At 44.2% G+C, this 16,637-nt stretch overlaps 1 protein-coding gene across 1 annotated transcript in view; it reads right to left on the reverse strand.

The window, feature by feature from the left end:
* The window catches only part of LOC144495030 (uncharacterized), a 210,807-nt gene extending 197,751 nt beyond the window's left edge, over positions 1–13,056 (reverse strand). Inside the window, exons 1-2 of the mRNA XM_078214827.1 lie at positions 12,770–13,056; positions 9,751–9,945 (exon numbers count right to left, since the gene is read on the reverse strand). The gene's annotated coding sequence lies outside the window, so the exon portion shown is untranslated. The remainder of the gene's footprint in view (positions 1–9,750; positions 9,946–12,769) is intronic.
* Between the last annotated feature and the right edge of the window lie 3,581 nt (positions 13,057–16,637).

Raw genomic sequence — 16,637 nt, forward strand, 5'->3', positions numbered from 1 at the left:
CTAGTAAGGATGCATATGTACTTCTTTAATTCACCTCAGCCATATTTTCTGGCATGTCTTTATATATGTGTGTGTTTGTATGAAAGTTCAGCTTTGATCATCCATAAACTATGAGGTTACACTTGCATTTGCTGATGTCAAATATTGGTATCCTCTGTAGGAAACTGGGATATCTTGAAAATAGGAGCTGGAGTAGGCCATTTGGCCCTTCAAGCTTGCTCCACCATTCATCATGATCATGGCCGATCATTCAACTCAGGAAACTGAGTCCCCCCCCCCCCCCCAATGGCCTTTGATCCTTTTAACCCAAAGAGCGATATCTAACTCTTTTTGTGAAAATTTGCAATGTTTTGGTCTCAACTGCTTTCTGTGGTTGAGAATTTGACAGACTCATCATTGCCTGGGTGAAGAAATTTCTCCTCATCTCAGTCTTAAATAGTCCACCCCATACCTGGAGTGGCACAATGGCACAGTGGTTAGCACTGCTGCCTCACAGCGCCAGAGACGCTGGTTCAATTCCGGCCTTGGGTGACTGTGTGGAATCTGCATATTCTCCCTGTGTATGTGTGGGTTTCCTCCAGGTGCTCCGGTTTTCTCCCACAGTCCAAAGATGTGCTGGTTAGGTTGATTGGCCATGCTAAATTGACCCGAGTATCAGGGGGATTAGCAGGGTAAATATGTGGGGTTACGGGAATAGAGCCTGGGTGGGATTGTGGTCGGTGTAGACTCGATGAGACAAATGGCCTCCTTCTGCACTGTAGGGATTCTATGAAACCCTCAGACTGTGACCCTTGGTTCTGGAGACCCCTGCCATTGAGAAAATCGTTCCTGCATGTAGCCTGTCTAGTCCTGTTAGCATTTTATAGGTTTCTATGAGATACCCCCTCATTCTTAAAAAACTCCAGAAAATATAATCCCAACCAACTCAATCTCTCCTCATACGTCAGTCCTGGCATCCCAAGAATCAGCCTGGTAAACCTTTACTACACTCCTTCCATGGCAAGAACATCCTCCTCAGATAAGGAGGAACACAATATCCCAGGTATGGGCTCACCAAGACCCTGTAGCAAGTCATCCCTACTCCTGTACTTGAATCCTCTCGCTATGAACGCCAACATACCATTTGCCTTCTTCACCGCCTGCCGCACATGAATGCTTACCTTCAACAACTGGTGCACGAGGACCCAGGTCTCTTTGCACATTCCCCTCAATTTATCGCCATTCAGATAATAATCTGTCTTCCTGTTTTGCTTTCAAATTGGATAACATCACACTTATCCATGGTATACTGCATCTGTCATGCATTTGCCCACTCACTCAGCTTGTCCAAATCACACTGAAGCATCTCTGCATCCTCCTCACAGCTCACCCTCCCACCCAGCTTTGTGTCATCTGCAAATTTATATTATATTTAGTTAAAAAGTTAAAGTTTATTTATTAGGCACAAGTAAGGCTTATATTAACACTGCAATGAAGTTACTGTGAAACTCCCCTAGTCGCCACACTCCGGCGCCTGTTCAAGTCAATGCACCTAACCAGCACATCTTTCAGTCTGTGGGAGGAATCCAGAGCACCCGGAAGAAACCCATGCAGACACAGGGAGAATGTGCAAACTCCAGATAGACAGTGACCCAAGCTGGGAATCAAACCTGGGTTCTGGCGCTGTGAGGCAGCAGTGCTAACCACTGTGCCACCATGCTATTTAGCCGACAATTGTTCGTGCATAATGTCTGAGAGATGTTGCACTGATGCCAGCTCACCATTAAGAACTTAGCTCCTGAAAACCTTCCATTTTATCAATTTTTGACAGAGTAGAGAAAATGGGCACAAGGATACAAAATGTTAGACCCGTGGCGATTGACCAAAAGATTCAATGCATCTGCGAAGAGTGTGGGGCTATCCAAAGAATAAAAAGAAACAGGAATTTGACATTTGAACTTTTACCATATTGCAATAGGAAGTTTGTTTGTGACAACAGAAGAAGGTAAAGGTGTGGAAACTCACTCAGGAATACGAAAGGCCAGTAACTAATGCAAAAGCCATTGGTTAGTTATGATTCTTTTTTGCACAGTTGAAGGAAACTGTATAATAGGGACAATGATCAGATGTCCTATTTATTCTAAGGCCATGCTAAGAAAGGCATTCTTGGTTCCTTTGCATGATGATGGCAATTAAATGATTACTGGCTGTGATTAGACATTATTTTTATTTTTTATTGCAATTACGACCATATTTTGCGGAAAATTACCAGCAACATCTATAACTGTAATAAATAATAACTGTAATAAATGCATCAAGCTCCTGTTGTTTTAATGGAACTTTAATAGCTGTTGATACACAGTATTTCAAATGTTTAAGGCTTGGGTCACAGCAGGCCAGTGCAGCATGTGGGTTGTCCTTGCAACCGCCTGGAACACAGCATTGACAGGCATCTAATTTGTTCTCAGCTGGAAAAGTGAATAAAACGGGAAGACTTTGGGAATGGAAACAGATGAAAAAGAACATATCTAATTGCCAGAACCAAGATTTATTTTATTTCTCTGGAAAATGTTGAGTTTAAAAGGTTTACCATTGCACAAAGCTTGAAGTGATGGAAAATAATATGGAAGGTATATTGTGGTTTATGCTACTGAACAGGGGAGCACAGTGGCAAGCAATGCTGCCTCACAGCTCCAGGGACCTGGGTTCGATTCCCGGCTTGAGTCACTGTCTATGTGGAGTTTGCACATTCTTCCCATGTCTGCGTGCATTTCCTCTGGGTGCTCCAGTTTCCTCCCACAGTCCAAAGATGTGCAGGTTAGGTTGATTGGCCATGCTAAATTGCCCCTTAGTGTCCCGGGATGCATAGTTAGAGTGATTAGTGGGGTAAATATGTGGGGTTACGGGGAAAGGGCCTGGGTAGAATTGATGTCAGTGCAGGCTCAATGGGGCAAATGGCCTCCTTCTGCACTGTAGGGATTCTATGATTCTATGAATCTCAGAGCCTGCAAGAGGCAAGGGATATTTGATTGCATGAAACACGTGGAGATGGTTTTGGCAAGACGATAATGGGGATTTTCCCTTTCTGCCCAAAGTCGCCATGTGACAAGCTCTTGTTCTCCATTGGTCCATCTAGCCCAGTCAGCAAAGAGGATGTTATGTGATGAAAAGAGGATGAAAGGAGGAGGAAATCAGAGGCCCGCTCTTAATCGCTGATTAAAGAGCATGTATTGTGCTCCCCTAATGGCTCAGCCAATTTATCCAGTGAGTGCTCCAGTTTGCAACTGGGATTGGTATTGAGGTAGCTGGGCTCTGTTTAGGGCAGAGGTGAATTAGTGCAATTTGCCACAACCCCCAGTTTAGTGAGAGGAAAATCGGTCAGTCCTGAATATTTTTATGCTTGTAGACAGTAGAGTGAGCCTATTGAGGCTTTTAAGTGACAAATTAATGCCCACTTAAGGATCTCTTCAAGTGATTTAACTGGTGGTGAATGAGGTCCATACCAACTGCCCAACCAACAGGTTGCTCTCCCCTCATTAGCCTGCTCAGTATCTGCTCATAAATAGTGAATTCATTGGATATCATGGGCAGACCATATAACAACTGTGCAAAATTGAAAGATGATCTTTGCCAAACAAGTTGATCAAAAGTAAAGGAAAAATGAATAAGATTTCTTAAGAGTTAAATTGGAATGTACTAGTCTCTAGTTTGGCTTTGTGCTAATTCTATACTGCTCAAATTTGGAATCTGTGAAATTCACAGAGTATGTGTCTCCAACATGAAGAAATAATTAGGTGTATTGGAGCTAACTTGATTATGTGTAAATTAAATTATAACACGTAACACATGCAGATTACTAAAAGCAACATTTAGATCTAGACAATAACAGCTTACATAGTCTCTAACATAATGTAACATCCCAAGCTACATAAGGAGATGTTAGGTCAGAAGAGGGTAGGCTTTAAAGAGTTTCTTAAAGGAAGAAAGTGAGGTATAGGGGTGGCGAGGTGTAGGGAAGGTGTTCCAGAGCTTGAAGCTTAGGCAACTGAAGGCACAGCTGCCAATGTTGCAGTAATTAAAACGAGGATGCATAAAAGGCTAAAATTAGAAAAGCGCAGATACATTGGGAGGAGACTAAAGAGTCAGGGAAGAGCATGGGTATTGGAGAGATCTGAAAACAAGGATGAAAATTTCAAAATGAAGATATTTCCAGGAGCAGGAGCCAATGTAGGTCAGTGAGCACAAGGGTGATAGGGGAAAAGGACTTGCTGCAAGTTAAGACACAGGCAACCTGAAGTTATGGAGGTTAGAATGTGAAAGACCATCCAGAACAGCTAGGAGTGCAGTGGAAAAGTCATGTCTAGTGGTCAAAAGGCAAGAATGAGGACTTCAGCAGCAGATGAACTGAGATAGGAGCAAAGTTGGGCGGTGTAATGGAATGGAAATAGGTGGCTTAATGATGGCATGAATATGTGGTCAAAAGTTCATCTCAGAATCAGATGTGACACCAAGGGTGCGAACAGACTGGTTTTCTCTCAGATTACTGTCAGGTAGAGGGATAGAGCCAGTAATTAGGGAATGAATTTTGGAGTGAGGACCGAAAACAATGATTCAGTCATCCCATTATTTAATTGGAAGAAATTTCTGCTCATCCAGTAGGGGAGGGGATATCAGATAAGCAGTTCTGGTAATTTAATAACAATGGAGGAGTCGAGAGAGGTGGAGCTGTGTGTCATCTGTGTACATGCGAAAAAAACAATGCTCTACCTTTAGAGGATGTCACCAAGGACACTGCAAATCAAATGGGGAATAGTTTTATGGTTTTAAAGACAGTTTTTAAAGATATTAAAAATTGTATCATTAGCAGCCTCCATGCTTTTCTCCACAACTAAATATATAAAGCAGAGCTGTTTAAACAATTCAGCATGTGAATGCATTGAGATATCTGTTATATTGGGCAGGCTGTGGTTTAGTGGTAATTTCACTGGACTAGCAATTCAGAGACCCAGAGTAATGCTCAGTGGACCCATATGGCAGGAAGTGAAATCTGAATTCAATAAAAAATACCTGCAATTGTCGCTTTTTGTAAAAACCCATCTGGTTCACTAATGTCCCCTAGGGAAGGAAGTCTGCCATCCTTACCCAATCTGGCCTACATGTGACTCCACTCGCACAACAATGTGCTTGACTCCTAAAACTGCCCTCCAAAATGGCTGAGCAAGCCAAGGGCAATTTGGGATGGACAATAAATGCCAGTCCAGCCAGTGACACCCATGTCCCATGAATTATTTTTGTAAATACCAAAATTTATAGGGATTTTGAGTTCCTTGCACATATCTTCAGCAGTTCAATTAATGAGGGTCAGGGTGAGTTCTCTGCACTGACAGCCAACTCATATAGTTCCTGTGTTCAGAAAAGGGCACACATAGAAACTAGAAGCAGGAGTAGGCCATTCGGCCCTTCGAGCCTGCTCCGCCATTCATCTTGATCATCAAACTCAATATCCTGATCCTCCCTTCTTCCCATATCCCTTGGTCCCTTTGGCCCCAAGAGCTATATCTAATTTATTTTTGAAATAAGTCAACGTTTTGGCCTCAACCACATTCTATGGTAGTGAATTCCACACATTCACCACCCTCTGGATGAAGAAATTTCTCCTCACCTCAATTCTAAAAGGTTTACCCCTTATCCTCAAACTATGACCCCTAGTAGTTCTGGACTCCCCCACCATTGGGAACATTCTTTTTGAATCTACCCAGTCTAACCCTGTTAGAATTTTATAAGTTTCTAAGAGATCCCCTCTCACTCTTCTAAACTCCAATGAATATAATCCTAACCGACTTAGTCTCTCGTCATATGACAGACATGCAATCCCAGAAATCAGCCTGGTAAACCTTTGCTGTACTTCCTCTATAGCAAGGACATCCTTCCTCAGATAAGGACACCAGAACTGCACACAATACTCCATGTGTGGCCTCATCAATATCCCATACAATTGCAGCAAAACATCCCTACCCTATACTCAAATCCCCTCGCTATGAAGGCCAACATACCATTTGCCAGGGAAGTGAAGTACATTATTGGGTAAAAGATGGGAACATTAGAGATCATTTGATATACATTTGATAAGAACATGGGACATTAGAGGACTATTAATAGTAGTGTCATAGAGGGATTTGAGATGAAGTATGATTTACCATTCTTATTAATGAAATGGGCAGTGGCATTGGAAGGCAGTGGTGTTGGGAATATATTCAGTAAATTGACAGATGGCACCAAAGTCACAACGCTCTAGCCACCAAACTGTATGGGATAGGTTTGAAGAACCAGCTCGCCTTACCCTGCTTGTCAATTTTGTATGTTCAATATTGATCCATACAAGACAGAACAATCCTTTATTTGATCCCCATTCTGTGCTAGATGACATCAGCTGTGGCAGTGGTGGCAAACAGTTTGTTTTCTTATATCTAAGGCTAGGGTATGGGGTGAAGAGGTGGCGGACTTGGGGGTTGTAGAAGAAAATCACCCATGGTTCCTGCTTCTCACCTTTACCCTACAACCTTAATGGAGAGTGCAAACATTGGATGTCAAGCTAAGATGTAATAAACTCCACAATCAAATTACCTCCCAATGTGAGCTAGCAAAGGTTTTCATCTATTGGTATAAGCCAATGGTTGAAAAAGGATTCTAACTTTGTCGTAATGGCACTCAATGTCCATGAGGCAGTCCAAATGCACCATCAAGGTACAGGTATGGATATACTCAGTGTACATTGTGTACATGTGAAGTTTAAATAGGTTATGGACCATCAAAAGGAAGCATCATAAATGGAAATTTAGATTTAGTGGCTTGTGAGAGGCTCCAAAGATATTTCAACTCATTGGAAAACTGAAGAGAAATATGACTAAGAAATAACGAGGAAAGATGAAGGGCAAAGTAATCTAATGTGTATGCATGGGTCAGTAGATAAGTGCCACAAGTAGCCCAGCACTCAACTCTCTCTCTCATTGATTGCTCCTGATATGAGGCTGCTGTGGCATGAACTGATTACAAGGAGGGTAGCCTTGCTTTCCACTCCAGGACATCATCCCAGCTCAAAAATAGTTTCCCCATTGGCAGAAAAGTGAAGGTAGATTGGAGGCTGCTTCTGGCAATTATCTTCAATGCTTGTGCCCGCTTTATGCTTCATCTTAGCTGCAGTTGCCCTTGTGTAGCAGACAGCATTATTTCATTTCTGCCTCTATGTTGGCCCAGAACCTGTGAAGGTGGTTCACTCTTGATCACTTCCAGGTAGGTGCAGATATGGTTGGTGGCAACTTGGCAAATGCAGCCATTAGGGTATGCTGGCTTTTGATTCGTCACATGCAAAGTAAAACATAATGTGGTGTGGTGTTTCTGAATATTACACCACATTAGTTAGCCAGAACTTTATAGATTACTGTATATAGAGCTTGAAATGATAGCCTACCCTGAGAGGAGGAACTTCTGCACAGACCTATCCGTTATCAAGGTGAGCTACATGTGCCTCTATTTATAGCGGAGAATGGAAGGGGACCAGTGGGTAGGCACAGACATTGAGCAATATGGACAGATGTACCATGGGTATAATTATTTGAAATGTGATGAGTTAACCAAGGCTAAAAATTAGCTTCAGATCCTGATAAAGGGGAAAAAATCAACAAAGACTCCTGAAACTGATTATTTTCAAGTGATCCCAGCTATATTGTAGATGTCAGATAAGGACAAATAGTGCCAAAGACCATAATGTCTTGCACAGTCAAACAGCCTGCCAAAGCTTGCCATCTTAAATCCACAAGGGTAGAATGGCCACTCTGATGAGAGGTCATTTGGCACCTCAGGAACTATATCAAAGCATGAGTCAAAGGCTGAATTGTCTGAAACTAAATGGAAGAAAGGGGAAGAGTAAGTTTTCAAAATAAGCAACTTGAACAATATAGCTGGTAACTCCTGAGGTTTCACAAAAGTCTAGTATGCATTAAACAACGTTATGTGTGCTAACATTAACTGAAGGAAGGATTCAGAAGCTAAATTCTATTAGACTGAATAACAGACTAGATTCATCACCACCTGGGAAAGATGGAAGACAGTAGGATCAAGTTCTTCTTGTATCTCCGAGATCATAATATTCAAAGGAAATAATAGTGACAGGCAATCACAGAAGAGTTTGGGAACCAGTGGAATTGGTTTTAATCAACCTTTTCTATTTTAAAATTGAAAGCTGTGAAGTCACCATCTGCATTGGCCAGGAACAAGAAACCAATTAATAGCACTTTCATTACACATCTGTGGTCTTTGCTCATGTCAATGAACACTACCCAGTCACTGGCATCCAGCACTGGCTGGCATCCAGCAACTATAAAGCATATAGTGAGATTCCTATTCCAGGTCATCATATTATTGTAACAGAAATCCATATTCTGACACTTCTTACCAGCATTACCCGCTGGCTAATAGTAACTGAGTCTGTGCCAAAACACAGACAAGGAGAGACACAGTATCAGTTCCACAACCATTAGTCCTTCTGTACACCCAGTGATCCCTGGCAGTTTAAATATTCATGATTAGAAAATAAATTTGTTGTCGCCCTATGCATGACTTTGTTTAAGGTGGGGACCTTGGGGCACCCTCACTGTCCACAACATCTTGATGGGCCGATGGGTCGGTTTCAGTGAGCCACTATGATGGGAACCACCTTGCAACTGCAGCCTTCTTCCACCTGAGAGATAGGGTCTTCCTTCCCTTGTTCTGCTGTAGAGGAATGTTTTGAACCGCACTTTGTCTGGTGCCTCCCCCTAACCTTGCAACTCGGGGAGCTGATGGCCTAGTGGTATAATCACTTGACTATCAATCTAGAAACTCAGCTAATATTCTGGGGGCCCGAGTTTAAATCTCGCTATGCAGATGGTGGAATTTTAATTCCATATAAGAAATCTGGAATTAAAAATCTATTGATGACCATGAAACCATTGTTGATTGTTGGAATAACCCATCTGATTCACTAATGTCCTTTAGGGAAGGAAATCTGCCATCCTTACCTGGTCTGGCATATGTGACTCCAGAGCCACAGCCATGTGGTTGACTTGCAACTGCCCTCTGAACAAGGACAACTAAGGATGGGCAATAAATTCTGGCCAGCCAGCGATGTCCATGTCCCAGAAGGAATAAAAAAAACTATGGGTGGGCCCTACCAGGAGCTAGGAGTGCCCAATGGCACTACTCAAGGGATGGTGGGAATGCACAGGCTTCTCCGCCAGGTCCAAGTCGCAGCCCAGGGATGTGAATGGATGTCATCATATGTAAAATTATATATGTATCATGTATGTAAAGCCACACGTTTGCTGTTAACGTTACTTCATGGATTAGCACTTCAACTCCCACGGTGTAAGAGCGAGATCGTGTGATTTGATTATGGAAGTTCAATAAAACACATGCTGCTGGCAAACAAAACGAGTAAATCTTGTTGAAATCAAAATAAACTTAACCCCACCGTGAACATTAACAATGTGTAGAATAACACAGGTAGAATTTGCTTTAAGCCATCACGTGTGGGTTTGTGGCGGCATCTGAACCTCTCTGCTGGCTGGTCCGATATAGACTGTGCTAAATAGAACACAACGCAGCCACTGTACATGTACAATTACAAAAGATTGCCCCGTGCAGAATGTATTGAACTCTGCATTGAATAGTTAGTTACACGTTCTGCCGGGTTAACAGCTGGGCTTTGTTAAGCTGAAATCTGTAATCACTTACCTGAAACCAGATCCCGAAACCAATGTTGGGATTTTTAACTCCTTTCTTCCTCAGTCACCGCCAACAAGGCGATTACACGCTTGTCCCGAATCTAGCTCTCTTTCTCTCTTGTAGATGGAGGGAGGGAATCCACTGGTTGCGCCGCCAGTTTCTTCATCAAACGCTTGGCGTTGCCAACCGCATTAGAAAAACTGCCTGTAAAGGACACAATTGATGGAAACGTTATTAAGACACCGTGATGTGATGGATCACCCGAGGCAGGCGCTGTTCTTCCCTTTTTGGAAGAAAGCTGCAGGCGGGGCGAGGGGATAGTGTCGCTCAGTTGATTCCTTTTTTTTTAATTTTGGCGCGGGTATCACTCTGACCATTGCTGAGAAGACCGGTTTAAGAAAGCGATACTCGGAGAGCCCAGTTCAAACACTACATGGTTACGGCACATTTCCTTGCGCTCAGCTCCTTTAGATCAAAGACTTTGTAGCAGACAATCAATTACATTTGAGTCATTCCCCCCCCCCCCCCCCCGCGCCTTCCTCTCCCAAAGCCCCCTCCCCATATATAACAGAGCAGCGGAGAGGCTCTCATACCATCAGTGCCAACAGCAATGCACCAGCCTCTGCTGTGAGACAGGCTTTCTTTTAGCCTGTGTATCTCTCCCTCCCCTCTGAGTTACACTTTTTTTAACGTTGTGTGAGACTTGTAAGCATTGCAATAAAACATCTCGTTTGAGAGTGGCTTGAAAAGGGAAACTTAAGTTATTCCGTTGTTGGGAAAACCTGTGACTGCATCTCTGCATCTTCTTAGCATTTTAACAGATGTGCATCTTTCAAACGGAGAAAAGGTACACAAATGATCATTTCTTTTAAGCCATGCTTTGCATATACGTGAATGCCCCACCGTGCCCACTCGAGTGCCGCACGGGTTGTCCATGAGGGGGCGCCACACCCCACCAGAAGCCGCCCCTCAAGCAATTCCTAGCCACAGTCTGGGGCGACTTATTAAAAGGCAATCAGTCTGTCACACACACACTACCGCGCTCGTGTCAACCCCTGCCTGCACCGACCCATTGAATCCAAGGCACGGATGGAAAGAATCTCGGGAGGCTACCAGCAACGAGGTTGCACAAAGAAATTACTTTTTCGTTTTAATGAGCTGAGGTTTCTTATTAAAAGTCTGGTCTATTGCTGTCTACGAGTGGTCGTTCTGCGCTCTTTTAATGTTGATTTGCATTCTAATGGGCATTTTACCCGTTTTTCGCTGATCATTCACCGCCCCCTACCCCCGCCCCCAGTGTTGTCTAGGTATCCGAAAGACATTGTTCCCCAGAATGAGAGACAGATTAGGGAGCTGGAGACGGTGCAGATATTTAATACATTTCTCAGATGTTAAGACACACACGCACTGGGGTCTCGCTCGGGAACATCTGGAGGTCAACACAAATTCTGGGAGTAATGTGTCTTCCCCCCACTCAGCCCCTAACTGTGTCGGAAGAATCCCCAAAGCCCCAAAATCAGAAATGTTCAGTTTGGGTTGGGTCGATAATGTTCCTTGACTGAGTCACGTTTCTTTAAAAAAAATCAGTCTTGCTCATTATGCAAAGCTCACTGTCTGGAAAAGTTTCGCGCGAGATAATACGAAATAATGTTTTATTGTACAACTTGAAACCCTGCCCAGTATCCAGCTGTAATCGCACATTTAATGAGCTCTGGGAGGGGAATGTTGGATTCAAATTTAAGGTGTCGGAGGGGATGGAATCAAATAAATAAATCCACGCAACAGTCTTTTGTTCATTCAACCGTGCCCGAATTTGAACAAAATGGGTCTATTTGAAACGGGATTTATTCGGTGATAATTTCCGTTGTTACCAGGAACCGCGTGTGCACACCGAGCATACATTTACCCAAGTGGACAGGATGATTGAAGTGTGCTTCATACGGAATGCTTTATTCTTGTGTTCCTGAGATGTGTATTGCCAAAAGGTAAACAATAGGGAAGTAATGAAAGGGACGTTTCTGTCTACCGTCAAAAGCATTGCTGGTTGTTGCAAGGGTCCATTTGCTCCAGTGATTCTTTCTCTCTCTGAAAGCTTCTGCCAAAGACTCTCTACCGGACTGGAAGTTGCCTGCATCTATCACATTGCAATTTGCATTCTATCTCCTCCGCCCCCCACCCCGCAAATGACTGAACAGAACCAGCGCTATCGAGGAATTGTCTTCGCCTTCCTCTACACCAGACCGCACAAGATTGAAACATTAAACTCCACAATCTTTGCCTCATTTGCCTTTCGCTCTCCTATTTTCGCCTTATTTCACTAATGTTTAGATATGCTCTAAACAATACCTCACATTTCCACCCACCACAACCACACATACACACACACGCCCCACATACATGCAGACCAGCTTATTCACACACACTCGACCACATATACACACGCCACTTACATGCAATAGGCACTCGCCACATATGTCCAACTCATAGACATTCACGCTCACACGTACATATTCACACCGCACACATAACATGCACACTTGCATTCACATCATCGATGCACATAGTCATACACACACACATATAACATACTCGGCACTCAGTCCGAGCATACATGTATACACACACAGCACATTCTCACGCTCGCACACACCCTCACACTCATTCAGAGACATGCTCGCATTCATTCACACACAATACGCACACTCCTGCCTGCTCACTTTTCTCACTCAAGCTTTCATTGATTCTCCTTAGTTTTGTAACATGTGCTCTCGCTCTATCTCTTTCCTCTATCGGCTTCATTTCCTGACAGTCTCCTGTCTTATTTTCTTTCTGTTCTTTCGTTGCTCCACACCTTCTTCTCAACTCCTTTTAATCGTCATCTCTTAATAAGCCCCCCCAAAATTACTTTATCAAACCCATTCAACTTTTACAGCAATTTCACCCATTAATACCCCATGTACAGATCACAGCATTACAATTCCACTACCATACGGTTATTCTTTTTTTTGAAAAAAAAGATAGCATTTACCTTTCAGAGGTCGGATGTACAGGAAAGTCCTTTTAATACGTCAGATATAGTCCCACACTCAGAAATCGCAGTAGGTCCTGCAGAAGCCGATGACTGATAGATGATTACAGGGTTGATCCCAGCCTGGGCTCCACTTCACCGGTCACTCTTTCAAGATTTGTCCCGGTGCAGAGTGCTTAATCTTGAGCTCCAGTGCCTGCTCTCAGCCGGAGGGGGAGAAAGAAGCAAAAATCTAAATTGCTGCAAGTTCAAATGCGGGGTTTGACACCTATCATTACTCCGTCAGCACTGCAGAGGAGGAGCCCCCACGTCTTTGGGGCTGGGTTGCCGAGGGGTGGGGGTGGGTGCGGGGGTGCGGGGGGAGGACATTTGAATCTCTGATGAATTACAAAGAGCCAATTGATGAAAAGGCTCCCACGACCACCTTAACTCTTAAAAGGGCATTGTCCACTATATATATTGCCTGCTTAAAGCAGCCAGCCACGTATGAAGAGATCTCTTTGAGGTATCTGATCTCCGGTGAAATACATCTGGCCTATCTTAAAAGATGTGTCTAAATGGGATGGGATGGGATGGGATGGGGGGGGGGGGGGGGGTTTAAAAAAAACTACACCATTTATAGCCGATGGTGAGAGGTGATAGAGCTGAGTGCCCGCGAATAGGCTGGGAAGTGCAGGTACCATACGGAAGCGATTCCTAATTCTCAATGTAATGGCTTCACTGATATGTCTCGTGTGGAAGTTAATGTCAATTTAGATATCAGCCTCTCACCGCTCCCTCCTCTGGGTTTCCACTTGGATCAAAGGTTTAGGGTGGGTGAGGGGGCACCAACAGGTACTGGGGGAGGGTGGAAAAGGGCTGCTACCGAGTTATTGTCAACCCGTTTGTTAAAGCAGGGCAAATTAAGATCGGATTTGCGTGTCAGCTCGGTAACTAAAGAGTTAATTGCGCCAAGTCCCAGCAAAAAAAAAGCCAGACGCTCAATCTATTGAGTAAAATGATAAGGCGGCTAGGAACAGGCTACCGATTACAAGGGGGTTCTTTAAACATGGATTTTCGCTAGCCTTTCTGAAAGACATAATTTTCCAAATTGATGTGTTGCCCGGTAAAACTGCAAAACGGTTGAGACTAATCTCAGAAAGGACCCTCTGTGGCTTTAAATATAACATTTCACTTTTATTATACACACCAGCCACTGGGAAGTAACTGTCCGAGCTGGCGTAGACTGTAAGAACTAAACCAATCAGCGTTTTAAATAAAAGGTCTGTGATCTGGACTCAAAAATGATGCTACGTTAACTTGCGGTAGATTCAGCATCCGGTTTTTCTTTGGTGCGGGGTTACCCCTGCCACCCGACTCGCCTTTATCTAAGTGAGAATCGTTAAGATATCATTTCAAGCTCCAGAAAATCATCTCGGTCCCCGTAACCAACGCCAAAGTTCGCGTGGATTCGTTTAAACAGGGGGAGGAGGGGGGGAGACACAGCGTTGTAGATTTCCCGAGGTTAAAGTGAGGCGCACCCTTCCCAATTGTGTCCTGACCCCGTTAAAATCCGGGCTGCAGTGTCCACCTTCCCCACTCCACAGGGCTGAATCTCCCCTGAAATGTAAACGCCTAGATTGTGGAAAGAGCAGGATATTTTCCAACAAGTTGGAGGAGTTTATTCCGAAACACCGGGTGGTCAATGCGGCAACATTCAACACGAGCATCAGTGCGAACACAAAGGATTTCATTAAAACCCTCACTGTGAGTCGAGCCTGACACACCGGGAGTTACGCGAACTACTGCGGCAATCCAACTCCAACCATTCAGAAAATGTAAAGTGGTGTAACCGCTAACTTTGTGTTTTCCCTTGTAATAGAGCACTGCATTTTCTAGACACCACAAGAGTGTTGTGAACCCCCCTCTCTTTGAGACATGGCTGTGGGCTTCGAGATGGAATAGGGTCAGCAAGAACTGAAATCCCGCCTCACTACTGGAAATTATGCAAACAACGATCTTCCTTTAGGATTGGAGTTAAAATGATTGGGGAAATGGTTTAAATTCGGATTTGACATCTTGATTTAGGGTGAGAGAGAATAGAATCCTTACCGTGCAGAAGGAGGCCATTCGGCCCATCGAGTCTGTACCGACAACAATCCCACCCAGGCCCTATACCCTTAACCCCATGTATTGACCCTGTTGATCCCCTGACACTATAAAGGGCAATTTAGCATGGCCAATCAATATAATCCACACATCTTTGGACTGTGGGAGGAAACCCACGCGGACACAGGGAGAAGATACAAACTCCGCACAGTCACCCAAAGCAGAAACTGAACCTGGGTCCCTGGCACTGTGAGGCAACAGTGCTAACTAGTGTGCCGCCCATAATTCTAGCCAGGGGATCTCGGTTTTAGTTATGAAGGGAGACTGGTTAGGGGGGGAGGGGGGTTTCTCTGCTCTAAGGCCAGCACAGAAACGATGGGCAGAAGGGTCTCTTTCTGTGCTGAAAACTCTATAGCACTAGGGATCAGGCTGGTCGAACCACACACTGGTTGGATCGCTTCCCAGCTTTCTTTCTGAAACGGTTTTTGAACTCTGGCGTTTGGGTTTTGGCAAACCTCACTTGAGGACGGAGGTGACTCGAGCAGACTTGCAGCTGAGCATTTGCCTTTTTGCAGTGGGGCACATGTGGTCTGTGTGCTGTGGGTGGGAGAGAGGACGGCGGCCGGGCGTGTTAAACAGCTCCTCCCCACTAAACACCGGCCACTCCCTCTGAACGAAGAGCTTTTGTCACTGAAAGAAAGGTTTATTCAGTCTCCAATACAAGGGAGCGGAAAGTTCCAAGTGGAACAATGTGGCGAGCAAGCTCCGCCGTAATCATTTCCTGAAACTTGCCTTGCCCTGCTGTAAAATAATTCACCCCCAGAAAAACCCAGCAAGCACATATCCCCATTGCCAATCCCAGAGATTTCTCACTATCACATCAGGCAGTAAGGTGAATAAAGAGTGCCCCCCACCCCCCGCCAAAATTTTCCAATGCTCTCTGTTCCAAATTACACTTTAATTAAGGATTTTTTTTCAAAATTGTCTCCCAAGACCCGATTTTTAGGCAGCAAAAGAACATTTCGACACCTTCTTTAACCGTCCCGCTTCTTCACAACACAGCCTCTCCGAAATAAAACGATCGGGAAGAGTGAATAGAGCGGGGACAGCTCTGAGACTAACCAAGTCATTCTCAGATGGGCTGGAGACTGGGATTCGATCCTAAAATTCTGCCCGCTGCGCTGGATGAGCGATTGGAGATTTAATTGGCCGCTTCCCTGCAAAAGGAAAAGCAGAACTGGGGCCCCCGCTGCTTCAGCACCAGTGGTGGTTCCAACCATGCTAAACCCCAGTGTCTTATGAACTTTCTCAAAGTTCTCAAACATTCGTGTGTGAATCTCTTAATTCCCAACAGCTTTTCGTCTAAGCAGCTGGAGCCGGATACAAGACTTCCCACCAGAGCCGCTTAAAATCGGCACTTTGAATAAAGACGCTTTGACTATCTCATCTGGGTTGGCAATTGTGCAAAGGTTTCCATGACTGATTTTTAAATTTGATTTATTATTGTCACATGTATTCGTACACAGTGAGAAGTATTGTTTCTTGTGCGCTATACAGACAAAGCATACCGTTCATAGAGAAGGAAAGGAGGGTGCAGAATGTAGTGTTACAGTCATAGCTAGGGTGCAGAGAAAGATCAACTTAATGTAAGGTAGGTCCATTCAAAAGTCTGATGGCAGCAGGGAAGAAGCTGTACTTTAATCAGTTTGGTAGGTGTTTTCAGACTTTTTTCCCACTGAAGAAGGTGGAAGAGAGAATGTCCATGATGCGCTGGGTCCTT

This window comes from Mustelus asterias, chromosome 6 (assembly GCF_964213995.1).
Source record: "Mustelus asterias chromosome 6, sMusAst1.hap1.1, whole genome shotgun sequence".
NCBI classification, from domain to species: Eukaryota; Metazoa; Chordata; class Chondrichthyes; order Carcharhiniformes; family Triakidae; genus Mustelus; species Mustelus asterias.